Below are 26942 nucleotides of genomic sequence, written 5' to 3' on the forward strand. Positions count from 1 at the left end.
TTTGAATGCCTTTGCAACTTTTGTCTGATTCCCCTTTTTCACAAAAGAAAACAGTCATCCGAAAACGGTCTACATCAATCATTCCTTACCATCAAACTGAGAAACAAGGAGTGAAAAGAGTGCATTTACTCTGTTTATTCAGGGATACTGTTCAATCTATAATTGCAAAATAGCTCTTTCGGGTGATATGTTTTTCTGTACATGTAAACAACTGATTTGCTTGAAAGGCTATCATGAAAGCACTGCTGGGATTTACTAGACAGGCACTTTGACCAACTAAGCCACAGCGCCTCTAAAATGTTACTCCAACCTGTTTCAGGTAGATATTCAGCAAACAATGTTACCTCGTGGATTTTGCCTGCGATAGCTCTTCCAAAATAGCTTGTCGTCCCTGGGTGGGCTCAAACCACCAACCTCCCGGTTAACAGCCGAGCGCGCTGGCCAATTGCGCCACAGAGACATCCAGCCCAGTCAAAAAATATTTGCGACTCGACAAGCCGCAACATCTTTTTTTTTTAAAGCGAGCCAGCAACATTCGAAAGTTCAGCCCCTGTCCAATCAACTGTGTTTAATGGAGAGCGAGGGCATCAATCTTTCTACCTTTGAGCTAAATCCCCTGTACCAATGTAGCTATAAAAAAAAACTGGAAGTCTTTCAATCAATCGACTCTCGCCAATTTATTGCGCACTCAATATACTGCAGTTAATCTGGATATTGAGGAAAAATTGCAAGATAATGTTATTTGACATAATGCCGATGTATTTGCTTACTTTTTCAAGCACACTTGGCAATAAACCTCGTTCAGCAGTGCTTTTTATCAGATAGTAAAGCGCGCAGACGTTCCATTGTAAAAAACAAAAATGTTCTCTCAATATTAGCGACTCTAGTGGGACTCAACCCACAACCTTTGAAAGCCCTTGCAACTAATGCCTAGAAGTCCAACGCGCTATCCATTGCGCCACAGAGCCCATACATCCTTCCGTGATGCTCATTTCCACAAACGCAAAACACGGTTTTCATCCAAAATGGGTCTACGTCAGTCATTCCTTGCCAACAAACTGAGAATCAAAAAGTGAAAAGAGTGCAGTTAATCTGTGTGTGCAGGAATACTTTTCCATCTCTTATTCCAATTTGTAACAGCAGCGCATTTTCTGTCATTGTAAACAATTTGCACGCCTGAATGGACAACTGTAACCCTCTCCATAGCCCGGTATACGTTATATCTCAACAGGAACATCCATCTCCGTGACAATAAAACAGCAGAACCTTGGCCCATCTTCAAAGGACTCTTGGCCGCACACCTCCGACACCTCCACATGGCAGCAGAGCACCGGTTCATCACCCACCTCGTCCCCCACAACACCCTGATCCACCTTATACCCTCTGGAAACCTGGACATCATCTTCTGACCCCGGCATCACCCCCCCCCCAACCACGGCATCAACCCCCATCACTGAAGAAAGTTTGGAGAATGATGGTGTGTTTGATTTTCTGTAATTTTTTGTCTCTTCTCCCCCTGCCCTTGTGTATCCCATTCCCTTGCACTTGTGTGTGATGTTTGTCTGTACAATTATGTAAATATATGTAAATACTTGTAAGATGTTTTTGATAATAAAAGATAAAAAAAAAATTTAAATAATGGACAACTGAGTAGTAGTAGTAGGTTTGAAATGGGCCGGTAATTATTTAGCACTGTGGCATCAAGACTGCTCTTCTTTAAGAGAGGCTTAATGACCGCAGTTTTAAGGCTCTTGGGAATATTCCAGATCCAAGCAACATGTTGACTTTTTGAGTGATTGGAGCCAACAGACTGCTCACCGTAGACTTTAAAAATCTAGTAGGCAATGCATAAAGGCAGCATGTAGTGGAACTCAGACTTGTGGCGATCTCTTGGACAGTTTTGTCAGCCAAAAATGCAAAATGGGTTAACTCCAGTTGTCTAGCTGGCTGCGTGCTTGTTATCTGCAAATAATGGTATTTTTAATGTTCTGAACTGAGTCTTGCAAAGAAGACTGGAAACTCATTGCACCTGGAGAAATACAGAAACCATCAGACAAAGTAACATTTACCACACTGTAATTTGAAATGTTAACCCGCTTTGTCATTAGCAGGTCCAGAGTGTGCCCTTTGCCCTTGGTGGGGCCACTCAGGTGCTGAGTAAGACCAAAGCTTCTGAGGACAGCGCCAAGCTCTTTAGAAGAAGACGAGGTTGAGCGGGGCGTGAAGGAAGGAAGGAACAGTCACTCACGTACGGGAAACTCCTACCAAGCAGTGGCCAGCCTATAGCACACTGGGATTCTGTGGTAATTGAACCAAGTTTAGCAGTTCCTTTCATCAGTTAATAACACAAGCAGGCTTTCCTATTTACCAATGTAGATAACAGGGGTTACAACAGTGACTCTGGTGGGTCTCGAACTCACAGCCTTTGAATGCCTTTGCAACTTTTGTCTGATTCCCCTTTTTCACAAAAGCAAAACAGTCATCCGAAAACGGTCTACATCAATCATTCCTTACCATCAAACTGAGAAACAAGGAGTGAAAAGAGTGCATTTACTCTGTTTATTCAGGGATACTGTTCAATCTATAATTGCAAAATAGCTCTTTCGGGTGATATGTTTTTCTGTACATGTAAACAACTGATTTGCTTGAAAGGCTATCATGAAAGCACTGCTGGGATTTACTAGACAGGCACTTTGACCAACTAAGCCACAGCGCCTCTAAAATGTTACTCCAACCTGTTTCAGGTAGATATTCAGCAAACAATGTTACCTCGTGGATTTTGCCTGCGATAGCTCTTCCAAAATAGCTTGTCGTCCCTGGGTGGGCTCAAACCACCAACCTCCCGGTTAACAGCCGAGCGCGCTGGCCAATTGCGCCACAGAGACATCCAGCCCAGTCAAAAAATATTTGCGACTCGACAAGCCGCAACATCTTTTTTTTTTAAAGCGAGCCAGCAACATTCGAAAGTTCAGCCCCTGTCCAATCAACTGTGTTTAATGGAGAGCGAGGGCATCAATCTTTCTACCTTTGAGCTAAATCCCCTGTACCAATGTAGCTATAAAAAAAAACTGGAAGTCTTTCAATCAATCGACTCTCGCCAATTTATTGCGCACTCAATATACTGCAGTTAATCTGGATATTGAGGAAAAATTGCAAGATAATGTTATTTGACATAATGCCGATGTATTTGCTTACTTTTTCAAGCACACTTGGCAATAAACCTCGTTCAGCAGTGCTTTTTATCAGATAGTAAAGCGCGCAGACGTTCCATTGTAAAAAACAAAAATGTTCTCTCAATATTAGCGACTCTAGTGGGACTCAACCCACAACCTTTGAAAGCCCTTGCAACTAATGCCTAGAAGTCCAACGCGCTATCCATTGCGCCACAGAGCCCATACATCCTTCCGTGATGCTCATTTCCACAAACGCAAAACACGGTTTTCATCCAAAATGGGTCTACGTCAGTCATTCCTTGCCAACAAACTGAGAATCAAAAAGTGAAAAGAGTGCAGTTAATCTGTGTGTGCAGGAATACTTTTCCATCTCTTATTCCAATTTGTAACAGCAGCGCATTTTCTGTCATTGTAAACAATTTGCACGCCTGAATGGACAACTGTAACCCTCTCCATAGCCCGGTATACGTTATATCTCAACAGGAACATCCATCTCCGTGACAATAAAACAGCAGAACCTTGGCCCATCTTCAAAGGACTCTTGGCCGCACACCTCCGACACCTCCACATGGCAGCAGAGCACCGGTTCATCACCCACCTCGTCCCCCACAACACCCTGATCCACCTTATACCCTCTGGAAACCTGGACATCATCTTCTGACCCCGGCATCACCCCCCCCCCAACCACGGCATCAACCCCCATCACTGAAGAAAGTTTGGAGAATGATGGTGTGTTTGATTTTCTGTAATTTTTTGTCTCTTCTCCCCCTGCCCTTGTGTATCCCATTCCCTTGCACTTGTGTGTGATGTTTGTCTGTACAATTATGTAAATATATGTAAATACTTGTAAGATGTTTTTGATAATAAAAGATAAAAAAAAAATTAAAATAATGGACAACTGAGTAGTAGTAGTAGGTTTGAAATGGGCCGGTAATTATTTAGCACTGTGGCATCAAGACTGCTCTTCTTTAAGAGAGGCTTAATGACCGCAGTTTTAAGGCTCTTGGGAATATTCCAGATCCAAGCAACATGTTGACTTTTTGAGTGATTGGAGCCAACAGACTGCTCACCGTAGACTTTAAAAATCTAGTAGGCAATGCATAAAGGCAGCATGTAGTGGAACTCAGACTTGTGGCGATCTCTTGGACAGTTTTGTCAGCCAAAAATGCAAAATGGGTTAACTCCAGTTGTCTAGCTGGCTGCGTGCTTGTTATCTGCAAATAATGGTATTTTTAATGTTCTGAACTGAGTCTTGCAAAGAAGACTGGAAACTCATTGCACCTGGAGAAATACAGAAACCATCAGACAAAGTAACATTTACCACACTGTAATTTGAAATGTTAACCCGCTTTGTCATTAGCAGGTCCAGAGTGTGCCCTTTGCCCTTGGTGGGGCCACTCAGGTGCTGAGTAAGACCAAAGCTTCTGAGGACAGCGCCAAGCTCTTTAGAAGAAGACGAGGTTGAGCGGGGCGTGAAGGAAGGAAGGAACAGTCACTCACGTACGGGAAACTCCTACCAAGCAGTGGCCAGCCTATAGCACACTGGGATTCTGTGGTAATTGAACCAAGTTTAGCAGTTCCTTTCATCAGTTAATAACACAAGCAGGCTTTCCTATTTACCAATGTAGATAACAGGGGTTACAACAGTGACTCTGGTGGGTCTCGAACTCACAGCCTTTGAATGCCTTTGCAACTTTTGTCTGATTCCCCTTTTTCACAAAAGCAAAACAGTCATCCGAAAACGGTCTACATCAATCATTCCTTACCATCAAACTGAGAAACAAGGAGTGAAAAGAGTGCAGTTAATCTGTGTGTGCAGGGATACTTTTCCATCTCTTATTCCAATTTGTAACAGCAGCGCATTTTCTGTCATTGTAAACAATTGAATGGACAACTGTAACCCTCTCCATAGCCCGGTATACATTATATCTCAACAGGAACATCCATCTCCGTGACAATAAAACAGCAGAACCTTGGCCCATCTTCAAAGGACTCTTGGCCGCACACCTCCGACACCTCCACATGGCAGCAGAGCACCGGTTCATCACCCACCTCGTCCCCCACAACACCCTGATCCACCTTATACCCTCTGGAAACCTGGACATCATCTTCTGACCCCGGCATCACCCCCCCCAACCACGGCATCAACCCCCATCACTGAAGAAAGTTTGGAGAATGATGGTGTGTTTGATTTTCTGTAATTTTTTGTCTCTTCTCCCCCTGCCCTTGTGTATCCCATTCCCTTGCACTTGTGTGTGATGTTTGTCTGTACAATTATGTAAATATATGTAAATACTTGTAAGATGTTTTTGATAATAAAAGATAAAAAAAAAAATTAAAATAATGGACAACTGAGTAGTAGTAGTAGGTTTGAAATGGGCCGGTAATTATTTAGCACTGTGGCATCAAGACTGCTCTTCTTTAAGAGAGGCTTAATGACCGCAGTTTTAAGGCTCTTGGGAATATTCCAGATCCAAGCAACATGTTGACTTTTTGAGTGAGTGGAGCCAACAGACTGCTCACCGTAGACTTTAAAAATCTAGTAGGCAATGCATAAAGGCAGCATGTAGTGGAACTCAGACTTGTGGTGATCTCTTGGACAGTTTTGTCAGCCAAAAATGCAAAATGGGTTAACTCCAGTTGTCTAGCTGGCTGCGTGCTTGTTATCTGCAAATAATGGTATTTTTAATGTTCTGAACTGAGTCTTGCAAAGAAGACTGCAAACTCATTGCACCTGGAGAAATACAGAAACCATCAGACAAAGTAACATTTACCACACTGTAATTTGAAATGTTAACCCTTTAGGCGCCAGAGATTATGGATGAAATAAATGTATAAATAAAAAACTTCCTGAGATACAGAGAACTGAAGCCGGGGCACAGCTCTGGGTCGGCAGTGCCCCTGGAGGCCCGTAGAAGCTCTACACTCCAGTTGATTCTTGGATAAAAGGGCACCCAGCCGGTCTCGAACTCGCGTGAGGCGGAGCAGGGATCATCCACCCCGCACACGGCCAGACTTTGCCCGGCCAGGGAGCACCTTCTGCGGGTCGGAGGCTCCGGGTCGGAGCCCCTGGAGCCTGGAGTCCTCACCGGGCCCCGAACTCGGCTGCCGGAGGCAGTGCAGTGCCTCATGGATAAAAGGGCACCCAGCCGGTCTCGAACTCGCGTGAGGCGGAGCAGGGATCATCCACCCCGCACACGGCCAGACTTTGCCCGGCCAGGGAGCACTTTCTGCGGGTCGGAGGCTCCGGGTCGGAGCCCCTGGAGCCTGGAGCCCTCACCGGGCCCCGAACTCGGCTGCCGGAGGCAGTGCAGTGCCTCATGGATAAAAGGGCACCCAGCCGGTCTCGAACTCGCGTGAGGCGGAGCAGGGATCATCCACCCCGCACACGGCCAGACTTTGCCCGGCCAGGGAGCACCTTCTGCGGGTCGGAGGCTCCGGGTCGGAGCCCCTGGAGCCTGGAGCCCTCACCGGGCCCCGAACTCGGCTGCCGGAGGCAGTGCAGTGCCTCATGGATAAAAGGGCACCCAGCCGGTCGCGAACTTGCGTGAGGCGGAGCAGGGATCATCCACCCCGCACACGGCCAGACTTTGACCGGGGAAGGGCCACTCTGGCTGGGCATGGCCCCCACTGAGAACCCCCTGGAACCCCTGGAGCCCCCGGAGCACCTCCAGAGCCACCCCCCACTCTCCCCAGATTCTGCCCGGGGAAGGGCCACTCTGGCTGGGCATGGCCTCCGCCGAGCACCCCCTGGAACCCCTGGAGCACCTCCAGAGCCACCCCCCACTCTCCTCCAGACTCACCCCGGGGAAGGGCCACTCTGGCTGGGCATGGCCCCCACTGAGCACCCCCTGGAACCCCTGGAGCCCCCGGAGAACCTCCAGAGCCACTCCCCACTCTCCCCAGATTCTGCCCGGGGAAGGGCCACTCTGGCTGGGCATGGCCTCCGCTGATCACCCCCTGGAACCCCTGGAGCCCCCGGAGCACCTCCAGAGCCACCCCCCACTCTCCCCAGACTCTGCCCGGGGAAGGGACACTCTGGCCGGGCATGGCCTCCGCCGAACACCCCTGGAACCCCCAGAGCCCCTCCAGAGCTACCCCCCACTCTCCCCAGACTCACCCCGGGGAAGGGCCACTCTGGCTGGGCATGGCCTCCGCTGAGCACCCCCTGGAACCGCCGGAGGCCCTCTAGAGCCACCCCCCACTCCTCCAGACTCACCCCGGGGAAGGGCCACTCTGGCCGGGCATGGCCTCCGCTGAGCACCCCCTGGAACCCCCGGAGCCCACGGAGGACCTCCAGAACCACCCCCCACTCCTCCAGACTCTGCCCGGGGAAGGGCCACTCTGGCTGGGCATGGCCTCCGCTGATCACCCCCTGGAACCCCTGGAGCCCCCGGAGCACCTCCAGAGCCACCCCCCACTCTCCCCAGACTCTGCCCGGGGAAGGGACACTCTGGCCGGGCATGGCCTCCGCTGAGCACCCCCTGGAACCCCCGGAGCCCACGGAGGACCTCCAGAGCCACCCCCCACTCCTCCAGACTCTGCCCGGGGAAGGGCCACTCTGGCTGGGCATGGCCTCCGCTGATCACCCCCTGGAACCCCTGGAGCCCCCGGAGCACCTCCAGAGCCACCCCCCACTCTCCCCAGACTCTGCCCGGGGAAGGGACACTCTGGCCGGGCATGGCCTCCGCCGAACACCCCCTGGAACCCCCAGAGCCCCTCCAGAGCCACCCCCCACTCTCCCCAGACTCACCCCGGGGAAGGGCCACTCTGGCTGGGCATGGCCTCCGCTGAGCACCCCCTGGAACCGCCGGAGGCCCTCTAGAGCCACCCCCCACTCCTGCAGACTCACCCCGGGGAAGGGCCACTCTGGCCGGGCATGGCCTCCGCTGAGCACCCCCTGGAACCCCCGGAGCCCACGGAGGACCTCCAGAGCCACCCCCCACTCCTCCAGACTCTGCCCGGGGAAGGGCCACTCTGGCTGGGCATGGCCTCCGCTGATCACCCCCTGGAACCCCTGGAGCCCCCGGAGCACCTCCACAGCCACCCCCCACTCTCCCCAGACTCTGCCCGGGGAAGGGACACTCTGGCTGGGCATGGCCTCCGCTGATCACCCCCTGGAACCCACGGAGCACCTCCAGAGCCACCCGGCATTCCCCCAAACTCAGTCTGGGGACGGGCCACTCTTCCCCGGGTTGCAGGCTCTGGGACTCCGGGGATGACCACCGGGGACCAGGCTCTCCCTTCGTCCCCGGGTACCCACACTTAAGCACCCCCACACGGGCTACACACCCTTGGTTCAGCCCCCTGGAAGTCCGTGCCCTTGGTACTCTGACTGGAGTACCAAGGGAACGGCCCAGCACACCACAGAGGCTCGCGCCGGCCCTGGCCCACCTTTCGTCCCCGGGTACCCACACTTAAGCACCCCCACACGAGCTACACACCCTTGGTGCAGCCCTCTGGAAGTCCGTGCCCTTGGTACTCTGAGCCACTTTAAAAGATAAAAAGCACCAGGACCCCAAGGCCCTGGCTCCCCTGTCCCCTACACCACACTTGGAGGCAGGGCCCTTGCCCTCCACTGGCTGCCCCCGCGCCCAATGTACTCCATAACCGAAGAAGAGAGGGGGACCCGGAGGCCGGCCTACTAGGGTAACAGGTTTAATTTAGAGCCGGGGCTCTGGACCACAAATACCTACAACCCCGCAGTGCGCAGGAGCCTTCGAAGCTGGATGAAACCAGAACGGGGCCCTACGATGGCGGTGACCAGCCAGTTGATAGCAAAGTGAGCCCTGGACAGGCGCTGCATTTGACAAACTCAGAGACGAGGAAGAGACCGGAGTCCGACCAAATATATCATCTGGCGCTGTGTCCAGCGTGAGAGTGAGCCAGCTCAAATCAGGACCACAAATGCCTACAACCCCGCAGTGCGCAGGAGCCTTCGAAGCTGGATGAAACCAGAACGGGGCCCTACGATGGCGGTGACCAGCCAGTTGATAGCAAAGTGAGCCCTGGACAGGCGCTGCATTTGACAAACTCAGAGACGAGGAAGGGACCGGAGTCGGACAAAATATATCATCTGGCGCTGTGTCCAGCGTGAGGGTGAGCCAGCGCAAATCAGGACCACAAATGCCTACAACCCCGCAGTGCGCAGGAGCCTTCGAAGCTGGATGAAACCAGAACGGTGCCCTACGATGGCGGTGACCAGCCAGTTGATAGCAAAGTGAGCCCTGGACAGGCGCTGCATTTGACAAACTCAGAGACGAGGAAGGGACCGGAGTCCGACCAAATATATCATCTGGCGCTGTGTCCAGCGTGAGGGTGAGCCAGCGCAAATCAGGACCACAAATGCCTACAACCCCGCAGTGCGCAGGAGCCTTCGAAGCTGGATGAAACCAGAACGGGGCCCTACGATGGCGGTGACCAGCCAGTTGATAGCAAAGTGAGCCCTGGATAGGCGCTGCATTTGACAAACTCAGAGACGAGGAAGGGACCGGAGTCGGACCAAATATATCATCTGGCGCTGTGTCCAGCGTGAGGGTGAGCCAGCGCAAATCAGGACCACAAATGCCTACAACCCCGCAGTGCGCAGGAGCCTTCGAAGCTGGATGAAACCAGAACGGGGCCCTACGATGGCGGTAACCAGCCAGTTGATAGCAAAGTGAGCCCTGGACAGGCGCTGCATTTGACAAACTCAGAGACGAGGAAGGGACCGGAGTCCGACCAAATATATCATCTGGCGCTGTGTCCAGCGTGAGGGTGAGCCAGCGCAAATCAGGACCACAAATGCCTACAACCCCGCAGTGCGCAGGAGCCTTCGAAGCTGGATGAAACCAGAACGGGGCCCTTCGATGGCGGTGACCAGCCAGTTGATAGCAAAGTGAGCCCTGGACAGGCGCTGCATTTGACAAACTCAGAGACGAGGAAGGGACCGGAGTCGGACCAAATATATCATCTGGCGCTGTGTCCAGCGTGAGGGTGAGCCAGCGCAAATCAGGACCACAAATGCCTACAACCCCGCAGTGCGCAGGAGCCTTCGAAGCTGGATGAAACCAGAACGGGGCCCTACGATGGCGGTGACCAGCCAGTTGATAGCAAAGTGAGCCCTGGACAGGCGCTGCTTTTTACAAACTCAGAGACGAGGAAGGGACCGGAGTCGGACCAAAAATATGCGCCGGCCCTGCCCCCCGCCCCGCGCAGAGCCATCGGACACGTTGAGGCTGAAGGGGACTGGCGCAGAGCCCTTGGGCCCAGGGGCTAAGCGCAGCCATCATCCTTCAAGCCGCGCCTCCTGCTGCGCAGGGGTGAGTGACAGTGGGCCCGGACTGTGGTTCCGTCGGACGCGTTGAGGCTGAAGGAGACTGGCGCAGAGCCCCTGTAACAGGGGCTAAGCGCAGCCATCATCCTCCAAGCCGCGCGTCCTTAAGTGCGGGGGTGAGTGACAGTGGGCCTGGACTGTTGTTCCACCGGACGCGTTGAGGCTGAAGGGGACTGGTGCAGAGCCCCTGTGCCAGGGGCTAAGCGCAGCCATCATCCTCCAAGCCGCGCGTCTTTCTGCGCAGGGGTGAGTGACAGTGGACCCGGACTGTGTTCCCACCGGACGCGTTGAGGCTGAAGGGGACTGGCTCAGAGCCCCTGGCACAGGGGCTAAGCACAGCCATCATCCTTCAAGCCGCGCGTCCTTCAGTGCGGGGGTGAGTGACAGAGGGCCTGGACTGTTGTTCCACCGGACGCGTTGAGGCTGAAGGGGACTGGTGCAGAGCCCTTGGGCCCAGGGGCTAAGCGCAGCCATCATCCTTCAAGCCGCGCCTCCTGCTGCGCAGGGGTGAGTGACAGTGGGCCCGGACTGTGGTTCCGTCGGACGCGTTGAGGCTGAAGGAGACTGGCGCAGAGCCCCTGTAACAGGGGCTAAGCGCAGCCATCATCCTCCAAGCCGCGCGTCCTTAAGTGCGGGGGTGAGTGACAGTGGGCCTGGACTGTTGTTCCACCGGACGCGTTGAGGCTGAAGGGGACTGGTGCAGAGCCCCTGTGCCAGGGGCTAAGCGCAGCCATCATCCTCCAAGCCGCGCGTCTTTCTGCGCAGGGGTGAGTGACAGTGGACCCGGACTGTGTTCCCACCGGACGCGTTGAGGCTGAAGGGGACTGGCTCAGAGCCCCTGGCACAGGGGCTAAGCACAGCCATCATCCTTCAAGCCGCGCGTCCTTCAGTGCGGGGGTGAGTGACAGAGGGCCTGGACTGTTGTTCCACCGGACGCGTTGAGGCTGAAGGGGACTGGTGCAGAGCCCCTGTGCCAGGGGCTAAGCGCAGCCATCATCCTCCAAGCCGCGCGTCCTTCTGCGCAGGGGTGAGTGACAATGGACCCGGACTGTGGTTCCGTCGGACGCGTTGAGGCTGAAGGAGACTGGCGCAGAGCCCCTGTAACAGGGGCTAAGCGCAGCCATCATCCTCCAAGCCGCGCGTTCTTCAGTGCGGGGGTGAGTGACAGTGGGCCTGGACTGTTGTTCCACCGGACGCGTTGAGGCTGAAGGGGACTGGTGCAGAGCCCCTGTGCCAGGGGCTAAGCGCAGCCATCATCCTCCAAGCCGCGCGTCCTTCTGCGCAGGGGTGAGTGACAGTGGACCCGGACTGTGTTCCCACCGGACGCGTTGAGGCTGAAGGGGACTGGCTCAGAGCCCCTGGCACAGGGGCTAAGCACAGCCATCATCCTTCAAGCCGCGCGTCCTTCAGTGCGGGGGTGAGTGACGGTCCCATCTCCGGAGACAAGGGGCCAGGCGCAGGGGAAGCCAGTCAGACTGACGCCCCGCGCCTGGTGGGACCTCTGTCTCGGCCTCGCTTCCAACGTGTCCGGCGTGAGGTTAGCCGGAGCAAACCACAGCCGCAAAATGTAAACAAACCCGCAGTGCGCAGGAGCCTTCGAAGCTGGATAAAACCAGAACGGGGCCCTACGATGGCGGGTCTTGAGTGCCAATAGACCAAGCTCCTTGTCTGGTATACATAGAACCATGATTTGTACCATTTTCATGGTTGATTCATGGATGATCCCTGCTCCGCCTCACGCGAGTTCGAGACCGGCTGGGTGTCCTTTTATCCATGAGGCACTGCACTGCCTCCGGCAGCCGAGTTCGGGGCCCGGTGAGGGCTCCAGGCTCCAGGGGCTCCGACCCGGAGCCTCCGACCCGCAGAAGGTGCTCCCTGGCCGGGCAAAGTCTGGCCGTGTGCGGGGTGGATGGCCCTGGGTCTGGGCGGCGCTAAGATCACGGAGCGGGTCACCTCCGCGTACAGCCCGTGGTCAGCGTGACACTGTGCTCTGCCCCGAGCAATCAGAGCAAACAGGAAGCTTCTGGAAGTGCCCGGGAGTCTGGTAAAATCAAGCCGAAAATAGACCCTCTCATGCCGGGTCTGAGCGGCGCTTAGAGCGCGGAGGAGCGCGGGAGCGCGGTGCTCCATTCAGAGGCTCCGTGATTCGCCTTACAACCAGCGGTCACCTCCGCGTACAGCCCGTGGTCAGCGTGACACTGTGCTCTGCCCCGAGCAATCAGAGCAAACAGGAAGCTTCTGGAAGTGCCCGGGAGTCTGGTAAAATCAAGCCGAAAATAGACCCTCTCATGCCGGGTCTGAGCGGCGCTTAGAGCGCGGAGGAGCGCGGGAGCGCGGTGCTCCATTCAGAGGCTCCGTGATTCGCCTTACAACCAGCGGTCACCTCCGCGTACAGCCCGTGGTCAGCGTGACACTGTGCTCTGCCCCGAGCAATCAGAGCAAACAGGAAGCTTCTGGAAGTGCCCGGGAGTCTGGTAAAATCAAGCCGAAAATAGACCCTCTCATGCCGGGTCTGAGCGGCACTTAGAGCGCGGAGGAGCGCGGGAGCGCGGTGCTCCATTCAGAGGCTCCGTGATTCGCCTTACAACCAGCGGTCACCTACGCGTACAGCCCGTGGTCAGCGTGACACTGTGCTCTGCCCCGAGCAATCAGAGCAAACAGGAAGCTTCTGGAAGTGCCCGGGAGTCTGGTAAAATCAAGCCGAAAATAGACCCTCTCATGCCGGGTCTGAGCGGCGCTTAGAGCGCGGAGGAGCGCGGGAGCGCGGGAGCGCGGTGCTCCATTCAGAGGCTCCGTGATCCGACGCTCACCTCCGCACCTCCGAACCATGACTTGACATTACGGCTGTGAAGGAGCCCTGGAAGCTGGATAAAACCAGAACGGGGCCCATCGATCGCGGTTCTCGTGTGCCCGTCAAACGAGCTCCTTGCCCAGTAGCCGCACAACCAGGAAATGTACCTGTTTCGATTGCGAAAAACGTCATTCTCAAAAACCGCCCATCAATAATGTTCTGAATGTAAACCTTTAAAGGTTTGTGTGGGCCTGGAGTGGATTTGGTGTATATGATGTGTGAGTTGACAATACTTATGCTTATAATGGCATTGAATATGCGATGATACCATTTCCGGGACCTGTGTGGAAAGAGGTATGTCTTCATCCTCTGGTCAGCAGTGTCCACTCCACCCATGTAGGCGTTGTACTGGTCGACACATACAGGTCTTTTGATGTCACGGAAGCCAGTGTCATCTGTCTTGGACCGGATCCTCCTCTGAACACAATCATTTCCATGGACTGTGGACAACATGGTGAGACGTTTAGTATCGTGCCAAGCACAAGCCAGGAGTTTTCCCTTTCTGCAAAAAACTGGGTCATCTCCTTTTTTCAGCTGTAAGACACTTTTACCAAGGCATTTTGGCATCCCCAACCTGGTAATCCTTACCGTCCCACACAGTCCAGTTTCCAAATCTGCTAATTCATTTGCAATTACAGGCGAGGTATAGTAACTGTCCATGTAAATCTCGTGTCCTTTGCCCGTAAAGGGAGAAACCAACTCACGGACAACTGCGTGTGTTGCACTGATGTTGCTTGCATTATTTTTGTACTGTCCAGTGTGCATTGACCAGCGCAAAACATACCCTGAACAGCTTTCACTCAGGGCATACACTCTATAGCCATATTTGTCAGGTTTATTCGGAGAGTAACATTTTAGTGAAGATCTCCCCTTAAAAGCTATTGTCATTTCATCTAAAGAAAGCTCCTTGATTGGACTGTAAACTGCTGCAAATTTGGGAATAATCAAATCTATTATTGGGCGGACTTTGAACAGTTTATCGTGCCCGGGCTCGCCTGTTCTCACATAATCATTATTGTTGACAAAATGAAAGAACGAAAGAATGATTTCAAATCTGTTTCTTGACATTACATTTCCAAATCCAGGCGTTTGTGTAAGCCAAAATGTTCCCCAGTAATCCTCGATTTCAGGTTTCTCAACAAGGCCCATGGAGAGATGCAAAGCGAAGAAAGCTTTCATTTCGGTGACTGATACATCATACCACTCAAGAAATCTTGAATGTGGCTTCAGAATCATAGGTGCCATACACTGATGTGAATATCTATTTGTCTCATCAGTAATGAAAGTCCAAAACTGATCGGTCAGAAAGAGTGACAGAATATCAAATGGATTAGCATCCGTCAGATCCATCTCTCCTGTGTAGCCAACTGGGTCTTCAAAAGGTTTGATCCATGCCTCAAATACCTCGACCTCTCTCAGCATGTCCCAGCTCTCATCCACCGGGCAAGTTTTACTGCAGCCACTGGTTCCACTGGTTCCTCGCCTCCGTCTGTCCTTTGCACCTGTCCGTTGTTTCGAAGTCCCTTCATCTCCACTTGGAAATCCATCGTCACTCTCGGGGAGATAATACCCTTCAGAGTCAGAATCTGCTGTAAATTGCATGCCACGTGTACTTCCTCCAGCCATTTTTTTCCTTACCGGATCTGCCCTAGATAATACCTGGCTAATAAGAGGAAGTTGCACCGAACCGACCAATGACTGAAGTGATTCATTTTCTACTATTATTTCATTAATTTCCTTGTACGGTAAAGTTGCATTTCTGCGACTTTGGCGCTTAAAGGGTTAACCCGCTTTGTCATTAGCAGGTCCAGAGTGTGCCCTTTGCCCTTGGTGGGGCCACTCAGGTGCTGAGTAAGACCAAAGCTTCTGAGGACAGCACCAAGCTCTTTAGAAGAAGACGAGGTTGAGCGGGGCGTGAAGGAAGGAAGGAACAGTCACTCACGTACGGGAAACTCCTACCAAGCAGTGGCCAGCCTATAGCACACTGGGATTCTGTGGTAATTGAACCAAGTTTAGCAGTTCCTTTCATCAGTTAATAACACAAGCAGGCTTTCCTATTTACCAATGTAGATAACAGGGGTTACAACAGTGACTCTGGTGGGTCTCGAACTCACAGCCTTTGAATGCCTTTGCAACTTTTGTCTGATTCCCCTTTTTCACAAAAGCAAAACAGTCATCCGAAAACGGTCTACATCAATCATTCCTTACCATCAAACTGAGAAACAAGGAGTGAAAAGAGTGCATTTGCTCTGTTTATTCAGGGATACTGTTCAATCTCTAATTGCAAAATAGCTCTTTCGGGTGATATGTTTTTCTGTACATGTAAACAACTGATTTGCTTGATAGGCTATCATGAAGGCACTGCTGGGATTTACTAGACAGGCACTTTGACCAACTAAGCCACAGCGCCTCTAAAATGTTACTCCAACCTGTTTCAGGTAGATAGATATTCAGCAAACAATGTTACCTCGTGGATTTTGCCTGCAATAGCTCTTCCAAAATAGCTTGCCATCCCTGTGTGGGCTCGAACCACCAACCTCCCGGTTAACAGCCAAGCGCACTGGCCAATTGCGCCGCAGAGACATCCAGCCAAGTCAATAAAATATTTGCGACTTGACAAGCCGCAACATCTTTTTTTTTTTAAAGCGAGCCAGCAACATTCGAAAGTTCAGCCCCTGTCCAATCAACTGTGTTTAATGGAGAGCGAGGGCATCAATCTTTCTACCTTTGAGCTAAATCCCCTGTACCAATGTAGCTATAAAAAAAACTGGAAGTCTTTCAATCAATCAACTCTCGCCAATTTATTGCGCACTCAATATACTGCAGTTAATCTGGATATTGAGGAAAAATTGCAAGATAATGTTATTTGATATAATGCCGATGTATTTGCTTACTTTTTCAAGCACACTTGGCAATAAACCTCGTTCAGCAGTGCCTTTTATCAGATAGTAAAGCGCGCAGACTTTCCATTGTAAAAAACAAAAATGTTCTCTCACCATTAGCGACTCTGGTGGGACTCCAACCCACAACCTTTGAAAGCCCTTGCAACTAATGTCTAGAAGTCCAATGCGCTATCCATTGCGCCCATACATCCTCGTGTGATGCTCATTTCCACAAACGCAAAACACGGTTTTCATCCAAAATGGGTCTACGTCAGTCATTCCTTGCCAACAAACTGAGAATCAAAAAGTGAAAAGAGTGCAGTTAATCTGTGTGTGCAGGGATACTTTTCCATCTCTTATTCCAATTTGTAACAGCAGCGCATTTTCTGTCATTGTAAATAATTTGCACGCCTGAATGGACAACTGTAACCCTCTCCATAGCCCGGTATACATTATATCTCAACAGGAACATCCATCTCCATGACAATAAAACAGCAGAACCTTGGCCCATCTTCAAAGGACTCTTAGCCGCACACCTCCGACACCTCCACATGGCAGCAGAGCACCGGTTCGTCCCCCACAACACCCTGATTCACCTTATACCCTCTGGAAACCTGGACATCATCTTCTGACCCCGGCATCACCCCCCATCACTGAAGAAAGTTTGAAGAATGATTGTGTGTTTGATTTTCTGTAATTTTTTGTCTCTTCTCCCCCTGCCCTTGTGTATCCCATTCCCTTGCACTTGTGTGTGATGTTTGTCTGTACAATTATGTAAATATATGTAAATACTTGTAAGATGTTTTTGATAATAAAAGATAAAAAAAATAAAATAATGGACAACTGAGTAGTAGTAGTAGGTTTGAGATGGGCCGGTAATTATTTAGCACTGTGGCATCAAGACTGCTCTACTTTAAGAGCGGCTTAATGACCGCAGTTTTAAGGCTCTTGGGAATATTCCAGATCCAAGCAACATGTTCACTTTTTGAGTGATTGGAGCCAACAGACTGCTCACTGTAGACTTTAAAAATCTAGTAGGCAATGCATAAAGGCAGTATGTAGTGGAACTCAGACTTGTGGTGATTTCTTGGACAGTTTTGTCAGCCACAAATGCAAAATGGGTTAACTCCAGTTGTCTAGCTGGCTGCGTGCTTGTTATCTGCAAATAATGGTATTTTTAATGTTCTGAACTGAGTCTGAGACTGCAAACTCATTGCACCTGGAGAAATACAGAAACCATCAGACAAAGTAACATTTACCACACTGTAATTTGAAATGTTAACCCGCTTTGTCATTAGCAGGTCCAGAGTGTGCCCTTTGCCCTTGGTGGGGCCACTCAGGTGCTGAGTAAGACCAAAGCTTCTGAGGACAGCGCCAAGCTCTTTAGAAGAAGACAAGATTGAGCGGGGCGTGAAGGAAGGAAGGAACAGTCACTCACGTACGGGAAACTCCTACCAAGCAGTGACCAGCCTATAGCACACTAGGATTCTGTGGTAATTGAACCAAGTTTAGCAGTTCCTTTCATCAGTTAATAACACAAGCAGGCTTTCCTATTTACCAATGTAGATAACAGGGGTTACAACAGTGACTCTGGTGGGTCTCGAACTCACAGCCTTTGAATGCCTTTGCAACTTTTCTCTGATTCCCCTTTTTCACAAAAGCAACACAGTCATCCGAAAACGGTCTACATCAATCATTCCTTACCATCAAACTGAGAAACAAGGAGTGAAAAGAGTGAATTTACTCTGTTTATTCAGGGATACTATTCAATCTCTAATTGCAAAATAGCTCTTTCGGGTGATATGTTTTTCTGTACATGTAAACAACTGATTTGCTTGAAAGGCTATCATGAAGGCACTGCTGGGATTTACTAGACAGGCACTTTGACCAACTAAGCCACAGCGCCTCTAAAATGTTACTCCAACCTGTTTCAGGTAGATATTCAGCAAACAATGTTACCTCGTGGATTTTGCCTGCGATAGCTCTTCCAAAATAGCTTGTCATCCCTGGGTGGGCTCGAACCACCAACCTCCCGGTTAACAGCCGAGCGCGCTGGCCAATTGCACCACAGAGACATCCAGCCCAGTCAATAAAATATTTGCGACTCGACAATCCGCAACATATTTTTTTTTTAAAGCGAGCCAGCAACATTCGAAAGTTCAGCCCCTGTCCAATCAACTGTGTTTAATGGAGAGCGAGGGCATCAATCTTTCTACCTTTGAGCTAAATCCCCTGTACCAATGTAGCTATAAAAAAAACTGGAAGTCTTTCAATCAATCAACTCTCGCCAATTTATTGCGCACTCAATATACTGCAGTTAATCTGGATATTGAGGAAAAATTGCAAGATAATGTTATTTGACATAATGCTGATGTATTTGCTTACTTTTTCAAGCACACTTGGCAATAAACCTCGTTCAGCAGTGCCTTTTATCAGATAGTAAACCGCGCAGACTTTCCATTGTAAAAAACAAAAATGTTCTCACACCATTAGGAACTCTGGTGGGACTTCAACCCACAACCTTTGAAAGCCCTTGCAACTAACGCCTAGAAGTCCAATGCGCTATCCATTGCGCCACAGATCCCATACATCCTTGCGTGATGCTCATTTCCACAAACGCAAAACACGGTTTTCATCCAAAATGGGTCTACGTCAGTCATTCCTTGCCAACAAACTGAGAATCAAAAAGTGAAAAGAGTGCAGTTAATCTGTGTGTGCAGGGATACTTTTCCATCTCTTATTCCAATTTGTAACAGCAGCGCATTTTCTGTCATTGTAAACAATTTGCACGCCTGAATGGACAACTGTAACCCTCTCCATAGCCCGGTATACATTATATCTCAACAGGAACATCCATCTCCGTGACAATAAAACAGCAGAACCTTGGCCCATCTTCAAAGGACTCTTAGCCGCACACCTCCGACACCTCCACATGGCAGCAGAGCACCGGTTCATCACCCACCTCGTCCCCCACAACACCCTGATCCACCTTATACCCTCTGGAAACCTGAACATCATCTTCTGATCCCGGCATCACCTCCCCAACCACGGCATCACCCCCCATCACTGAAGAAAGTTTGAAGAATGATTGTGTGTTTGATTTTCTGTAATTTTTTGTCTCTTCTCCCCCTGCCCTTGTGTATCCCATTCCCTTGCACTTGTGTGTGATGTTTGTCTGTACAATTATGTAAATATATGTAAATACTTGTAAGATGTTTTTGATAATAAAAGATAAAAAAAATTAAATAATGGACAACTGAGTAGTAGTAGTAGGTTTGAGATGGGCCGGTAATTATTTAGCACTGTGGCATCAAGACTGCTCTTCTTTAAGAGCGGCTTAATGACCACAGTTTTAAGGCTCTTGGGAATATTCCAGATCCAAGCAACATGTTGACTTTTTGAGTGATTGGAGCCAACAGACTGCTCACCGTAGACTTTAAAAATCTAGTAGGCAATGCATAAAGGCAGCATGTAGTGGAACTCAGACTTGTGGTGATCTCTTGGACAGTTTTGTCAGCCACAAATGCAAAATGGGTTAACTCCAGTTGTCTAGCTGGCTGCGTGCTTGTTATCTGCAAATAATGGTATTTTTAATGTTGTGAACTGAGTCTGAGACTGCAAACTCATTGCACCTGGAGAAATACAGAAACCATCAGACAAAGTAACATTTATCACACTGTAATTTGAAATGTTAACCCGCTTTGTCATTAGCAGGTCCAGAGTGTGCCCTTTGCCCTTGGTGGGGCCACTCAGGTGCTGAGTAAGACCAAAGCTTCTGAGGACAGCGCCAAGCTCTTAAGAAGAAGACAAGGTTGAGCGGGGCGTGAAGGAAGGAAGGAACAGTTACTCACGTACGGGAAACTCCTACCAAGCAGTGGCCAGCCTATAGCACACTGGAATTCTGTGGTAATTGAACCAAGTTTAGCAGTTCCTTTCATCAGTTAATAACACAAGCAGGCTTTCCTATTTACCAATGTAGATAACAGGGGTTACAACAGTGACTCTGGTGGGTCTCGAACTCACAGCCTTTGAATGCCTTTGCAACTTTTGTCTGATTCCCCTTTTTCACAAAAGCAAAACAGTCATCCGAAAACGGTCTACATCAATCATTCCTTACCATCAAACTGAGAAACAAGGAGTGAAAAGAGTGCATTTACTCTGTTTATTCAGGGATACTGTTCAATCTCTAATTGCAAAAGAGCTCTTTCGGGTGATATGTTTTTCTGTACATGTAAACAACTGATTTGCTTGAAAGGCTATCATGAAGGCACTGCTGGGATTTACTAGACAGGCACTTTGACCAACTAAGCCACAGCGCCTCTAAAATGTTACCCCAACCTGTTTCAGGTAGATATTCAGCAAACAATGTTACCTCGTGGATTTTGCCTGCGATAGCTCTTCCAAAATATCTTGTCGTCCCTGGGTGGGCTCAAACCACCAACCTCCCGGTTACCAGCCGAGCGCACTGGCCAATTGCGCCACAGAGACATCCAGCCCAGTTGACAAAATATTTGCGACTTGACAAGCCGCAACATCTTTTTTTTTTTTAAAGCGAGCCAGCAACATTCGAAAGTTCAGCCCCTGTCCAATCAACTGTGTTTAATAGAGAGCGAGGGCATCAATCTTTCTACCTTTGAGCTAAATCCCCTGTACCAATGTAGCTATAAAAAGACTGGAAGTCTTTCAATCAATCGACTCTCACCAATTTATTGCGCACTCAATATACTGCAGTTAATCTGGATATTGAGGAAAAATTGCAAGATAATGTTATTTGACATAATGCCGATGTATTTGCTTACTTTTTCAAGCACACTTGGCAATAAACCTCCTTCAGCAGTGCCTTTTATCAGATAGTAAAGCGCGCAGACTTTCCATTGTAAAAAACAAAAATGTTCTCACACCATTAGGAACTCTGGTGGGACTCCAACCCACAACCTTTGAAAGCCCTTGCAACTAACGCCTAGAAGTCCAATGCGCTATCCATTGCGCCACAGATCCCATACATCCTTGCGTGATGCTCATTTCCACAAACGCAAAACACGGTTTTCATCCAAAATGGGTCTACGTCAGTCATTCCTTGCCAACAAACTGAGAATCAAAAAGTGAAAAGAGTGCAGTTAATCTGTGTGTGCAGGGATACTTTTCCATCTCTTATTCCAATTTGTAACAGCAGCGCATTTTCTGTCATTGTAAATAATTTGCACGCCTGAATGGACAACTGTAACCCTCTCCATAGCCCGGTATACATTATATCTCAACAGGAACATCCATCTCCGTGACAATAAAACAGCAGAACCTTGGCCCATCTTCAAAGGACTCTTAGCCGCACACCTCCGACACCTCCACATGGCAGCAGAGCACCGGTTCATCACCCACCTCGTCCCCCACAACACCCTGATCCACCTTATACCCTCTGGAAACCTGAACATCATCTTCTGATCCCGGCATCACCTCCCCAACCACGGCATCACCCCCCATCACTGAAGAAAGTTTGAAGAATGATTGTGTGTTTGATTTTCTGTAATTTTTTGTCTCTTCTCCCCCTGCCCTTGTGTATCCCATTCCCTTGCACTTGTGTGTGATGTTTGTCTGTACAATTATGTAAATATATGTAAATACTTGTAAGATGTTTTTGATAATAAAAGATAAAAAAATAAAATAATGGACAACTGAGTAGTAGTAGTAGGTTTGAGATGGGCCGGTGGCATCAAGACTGCTCTTCTTTAAGAGAGGCTTAATGACCACAGTTTTAAGGCTCTTGGGAATATTCCAGATCCAAGCAACATGTTGACTTTTTGAGTGATTGGAGCCAACAGACTGCTCACCGTAGACTTTAAAAATCTAGTAGGCAATGCATAAAGGCAGCATGTAGTGGAACTCAGACTTGTGGTGATTTCTTGGACAGTTTTGTCAGCCAAAAATGCAAAATGGGTTAACTCCAGTTGTCTAGCTGGCTGCGTGCTTGTTATCTGCAAATAATGGTATTTTTAATGTTCTGAACTGAGTCTTGCAAAGAAGACTGCAAACTCATTGCACCTGGAGAAATACAGAAACCAACGCAATTACATTACCATATTTAACCCTCCATGAATTCTTGCAGGATTGCTTCAATGTTATCTGCAGACAGCATGTTTTATTAAGCATTGTAAGCTCAGGTTTGGCAAGACATACCCATACTGGAAGTTGGGAATGTCGACCAGGCTGCCTCGGTGAGAACTACAAATTCTAACCCCTAGACCATATGAGAAATTTAAAGATCAAGTGTAACAGATTGAATTGTAACATAAGCCTCATTGATGTTTGAGAGGTTAAGGAACAGTACATAGTTGGGTCACCAGCTTTTAAACAAGCATTTTTAATATCTAAATGTGCTTGGTTCTGCATGTAATGGAAAGAAGCACATATGTCGGGATTTGTATTTTGCTTTTGGTTCAGCCAAATAGAGCCACTTTGTGATTTTTAAAACAGTTTTTTTTTTTAAATGGGGTAAGAAGCACTATCAAGCAGCTCTGAGTTTGTGTTGTGCCCCTCCACATATTCTAGCCGAGTGTTCTAAGGAGTTAGATTTAAGTTCCAGTCCCTGTGAAGGGATGCTTTCAAGTACAACCGCTGCTACATTGCATGGAACAGCTAAAGGTTGATTACTACATATTGCATGCTGCATCGTAAATGGATGAGATTTTTCTATGCCTCTCTTGACACCCATCCAGTTTCATTTCACTTGTATCCACAGCGTGTCTTATTCATCCTGTGGATTCAAGTCTTCCAAAAGGCTGACCACTATGTTCCCATACCTGGAGTTGAACCCAGGCCAACTGGGTGGGCCACTTTGTCTCACCTTCCTGCAAGTAGTGTGGATGGATGGATGAAATAATATTGTTTGAATTATATAAGTGCTGCGAGGTTCAAAGGTAATGTAGGACTGGGAGTTTACTCTGAAGCTTGCGTTTGAGCATCTATCTCGCCATCAGATGAGAATAAACCTACTCAATACCATACTATCACTGCATTATAATATGACAAGGTGACAGTTCGCAATGGATTTATTGAGTTTTTTAAGCTTGTGGATGCAATTTTGATTTTTGAATATCCATTAGCCAAAGAGTAGGAGATATCATTTATACTGCTCAAAGCCCAAAAACAACTTACGAATGTCACTGTAGCTGACAATGCTTTTCATACACCCCAGATGGGACTTCAACCCACAATCCCTGGCTTAGGAGGCCAGTGCCTTATCCATTAGGCCACTGGGGCTCCACTTTTGAAGATTTAACATATTTAAGCGAATTTCTCTAAAAATTATCGCACTGCAATCTGGCAATTGCAAAGAAAATAGGATTGCCTGGAGATGCTGGGGATTGAACCCAGGACTTCATACATGCAAAGCATGCACTCTACCACTGAGCTGCATCCCCTTGATTAAAAATGCCATAGCAGTCTGTATAGGATGGTCAAAAGCAATGTGCTACTAGATTCAAAGGTAATGTGAAAAGGGGAGCTTGCGCTGAAGATCGGCTTCCATCATCCAACACATTACTGACTGGCTTGATACATTCTGATTAAAATCCCCTTCAATGCAAGTAAAAATGTCCTAGCAGAGCATGGCTTCAGTCCAATTACCTCTGGGTTATGGGCCCAGCACGCTTCCGCTGCGCCACTCAGCTGAATGCTTACAATGATGGGACTCGAAAGATAAAACTAAAAAAATTTGGACAACTGAGTAGTAGTAGTAGGTTTGAGATGGGCCGGTAATTATTTAGCACTGTGGCATCAAGACTGCTCTTCTTTAAGAGAGGCTTAATGACCGCAGTTTTAAGGCTCTTGGGAATATTCCAGATCCAAGCAACATGTTGACTTTTTGAGTGATTGGAGCCAACAGACTGCTCACCATCGACTTTAAAAATCTAGTAGGCAATGCATAAAGGCAGCGTGTAGTGGAACTCAGACTTGTGGTGATCTCTTGGACAGTTTTGTCAGCCAAAAATGCAAAATGGGTTAACTCCAGTTGTCTAGCTGGCTGCGTGCTTGTTATCTGCAAATAATGGTATTTTTAATGTTCTGAACTGAGTCTTGCAAAGAAGACTGCAAACTCATTGCACCTGGAGAAATACAGAAACCATCAGACAAAGTAACATTTATCACACTGTAATTTGAAATGTTAACCCGCTTTGTCATTAGCAGGTCCAGAGTGTGCCCTTTGCCCTTGGTGGGGCCACTCAGGTGCTGAGTAAGACCAAAGCTTCTGAGGACAGCGCCAAGCTCTTAAGAAGAAGACAAGGTTGAGCGGGGCGTGAAGGAAGGAAGGAACAGTTACTCACGTACGGGAAACTCCTACCAAGCAGTGGCCAGCCTATAGCACACTGGAATTCTGTGGTAATTGAACCAAGTTTAGCAGTTCCTTTCATCAGTTAATAACACAAGCAGGCTTTCCTATTTACCAATGTAGATAACAGGGGTTACAACAGTGACTCTGGTGGGTCTCGAACTCACAGCCTTTGAATGCCTTTGCAACTTTTGTCTGATTCCCCTTTTTCACAAAAGCAAAACAGTCATCCGAAAACGGTCTACATCAATCATTCCTTACCATCAAACTGAGAAACAAGGAGTGAAAAGAGTGCATTTACTCTGTTTATTCAGGGATACTGTTCAATCTCTAATTGCAAAAGAGCTCTTTCGGGTGATATGTTTTTCTGTACATGTAAACAACTGATTTGCTTGAAAGGCTATCATGAAGGCACTGCTGGGATTTACTAGACAGGCACTTTGACCAACTAAGCCACAGCGCCTCTAAAATGTTACCCCAACCTGTTTCAGGTAGATATTCAGCAAACAATGTTACCTCGTGGATTTTGCCTGCGATAGCTCTTCCAAAATATCTTGTCGTCCCTGGGTGGGCTCAAACCACCAACCTCCCGGTTACCAGCCGAGCGCACTGGCCAATTGCGCCACAGAGACATCCAGCCCAGTTGACAAAATATTTGCGACTTGACAAGCCGCAACATCTTTTTTTTTTTTAAAGCGAGCCAGCAACATTCGAAAGTTCAGCCCCTGTCCAATCAACTGTGTTTAATAGAGAGCGAGGGCATCAATCTTTCTACCTTTGAGCTAAATCCCCTGTACCAATGTAGCTATAAAAAGACTGGAAGTCTTTCAATCAATCGACTCTCACCAATTTATTGCGCACTCAATATACTGCAGTTAATCTGGATATTGAGGAAAAATTGCAAGATAATGTTATTTGACATAATGCCGATGTATTTGCTTACTTTTTCAAGCACACTTGGCAATAAACCTCCTTCAGCAGTGCCTTTTATCAGATAGTAAAGCGCGCAGACTTTCCATTGTAAAAAACAAAAATGTTCTCACACCATTAGGAACTCTGGTGGGACTCCAACCCACAACCTTTGAAAGCCCTTGCAACTAACGCCTAGAAGTCCAATGCGCTATCCATTGCGCCACAGATCCCATACATCCTTGCGTGATGCTCATTTCCACAAACGCAAAACACGGTTTTCATCCAAAATGGGTCTACGTCAGTCATTCCTTGCCAACAAACTGAGAATCAAAAAGTGAAAAGAGTGCAGTTAATCTGTGTGTGCAGGGATACTTTTCCATCTCTTATTCCAATTTGTAACAGCAGCGCATTTTCTGTCATTGTAAATAATTTGCACGCCTGAATGGACAACTGTAACCCTCTCCATAGCCCGGTATACATTATATCTCAACAGGAACATCCATCTCCGTGACAATAAAACAGCAGAACCTTGGCCCATCTTCAAAGGACTCTTAGCCGCACACCTCCGACACCTCCACATGGCAGCAGAGCACCGGTTCATCACCCACCTCGTCCCCCACAACACCCTGATCCACCTTATACCCTCTGGAAACCTGAACATCATCTTCTGATCCCGGCATCACCTCCCCAACCACGGCATCACCCCCCATCACTGAAGAAAGTTTGAAGAATGATTGTGTGTTTGATTTTCTGTAATTTTTTGTCTCTTCTCCCCCTGCCCTTGTGTATCCCATTCCCTTGCACTTGTGTGTGATGTTTGTCTGTACAATTATGTAAATATATGTAAATACTTGTAAGATGTTTTTGATAATAAAAGATAAAAAAATAAAATAATGGACAACTGAGTAGTAGTAGTAGGTTTGAGATGGGCCGGTGGCATCAAGACTGCTCTTCTTTAAGAGAGGCTTAATGACCACAGTTTTAAGGCTCTTGGGAATATTCCAGATCCAAGCAACATGTTGACTTTTTGAGTGATTGGAGCCAACAGACTGCTCACCGTAGACTTTAAAAATCTAGTAGGCAATGCATAAAGGCAGCATGTAGTGGAACTCAGACTTGTGGTGATTTCTTGGACAGTTTTGTCAGCCAAAAATGCAAAATGGGTTAACTCCAGTTGTCTAGCTGGCTGCGTGCTTGTTATCTGCAAATAATGGTATTTTTAATGTTCTGAACTGAGTCTTGCAAAGAAGACTGCAAACTCATTGCACCTGGAGAAATACAGAAACCAACGCAATTACATTACCATATTTAACCCTCCATGAATTCTTGCAGGATTGCTTCAATGTTATCTGCAGACAGCATGTTTTATTAAGCATTGTAAGCTCAGGTTTGGCAAGACATACCCATACTGGAAGTTGGGAATGTCGACCAGGCTGCCTCGGTGAGAACTACAAATTCTAACCCCTAGACCATATGAGAAATTTAA

The 26942-nt window shown here is 48.6% G+C and overlaps 4 non-coding genes across 4 annotated transcripts; all 4 read right to left on the minus strand.

The window, feature by feature from the left end:
• Window positions 1-20635: 20635 nt before the first annotated feature.
• On the minus strand, window positions 20636-20709 carry trnat-ggu (transfer RNA threonine (anticodon GGU)). Its single transcript has one exon. It is a non-coding gene; the product is annotated as a tRNA-Thr (tRNA).
• Window positions 20710-23402: 2693 nt separating this feature from the next.
• Window positions 23403-23475, minus strand: trnar-ccu (transfer RNA arginine (anticodon CCU)). Its single transcript has one exon. It is a non-coding gene; the product is annotated as a tRNA-Arg (tRNA).
• Window positions 23476-23564: 89 nt separating this feature from the next.
• Window positions 23565-23636, minus strand: trnaa-ugc (transfer RNA alanine (anticodon UGC)). The gene has a single exon. It is a non-coding gene; the product is annotated as a tRNA-Ala (tRNA).
• A 1466-nt stretch (window positions 23637-25102) lies between these two features.
• trnat-ggu (transfer RNA threonine (anticodon GGU)) lies at window positions 25103-25176 on the minus strand. The gene has a single exon. It is a non-coding gene; the product is annotated as a tRNA-Thr (tRNA).
• Between the last annotated feature and the right edge of the window lie 1766 nt (window positions 25177-26942).

Source organism: Eucyclogobius newberryi, unplaced genomic scaffold, assembly GCF_026437365.1.
Source record: "Eucyclogobius newberryi isolate DKJ021-1_F unplaced genomic scaffold, fEucNew1.0.hap1 SCAF_142, whole genome shotgun sequence".
NCBI classification, from domain to species: Eukaryota; Metazoa; Chordata; class Actinopteri; order Gobiiformes; family Gobiidae; genus Eucyclogobius; species Eucyclogobius newberryi.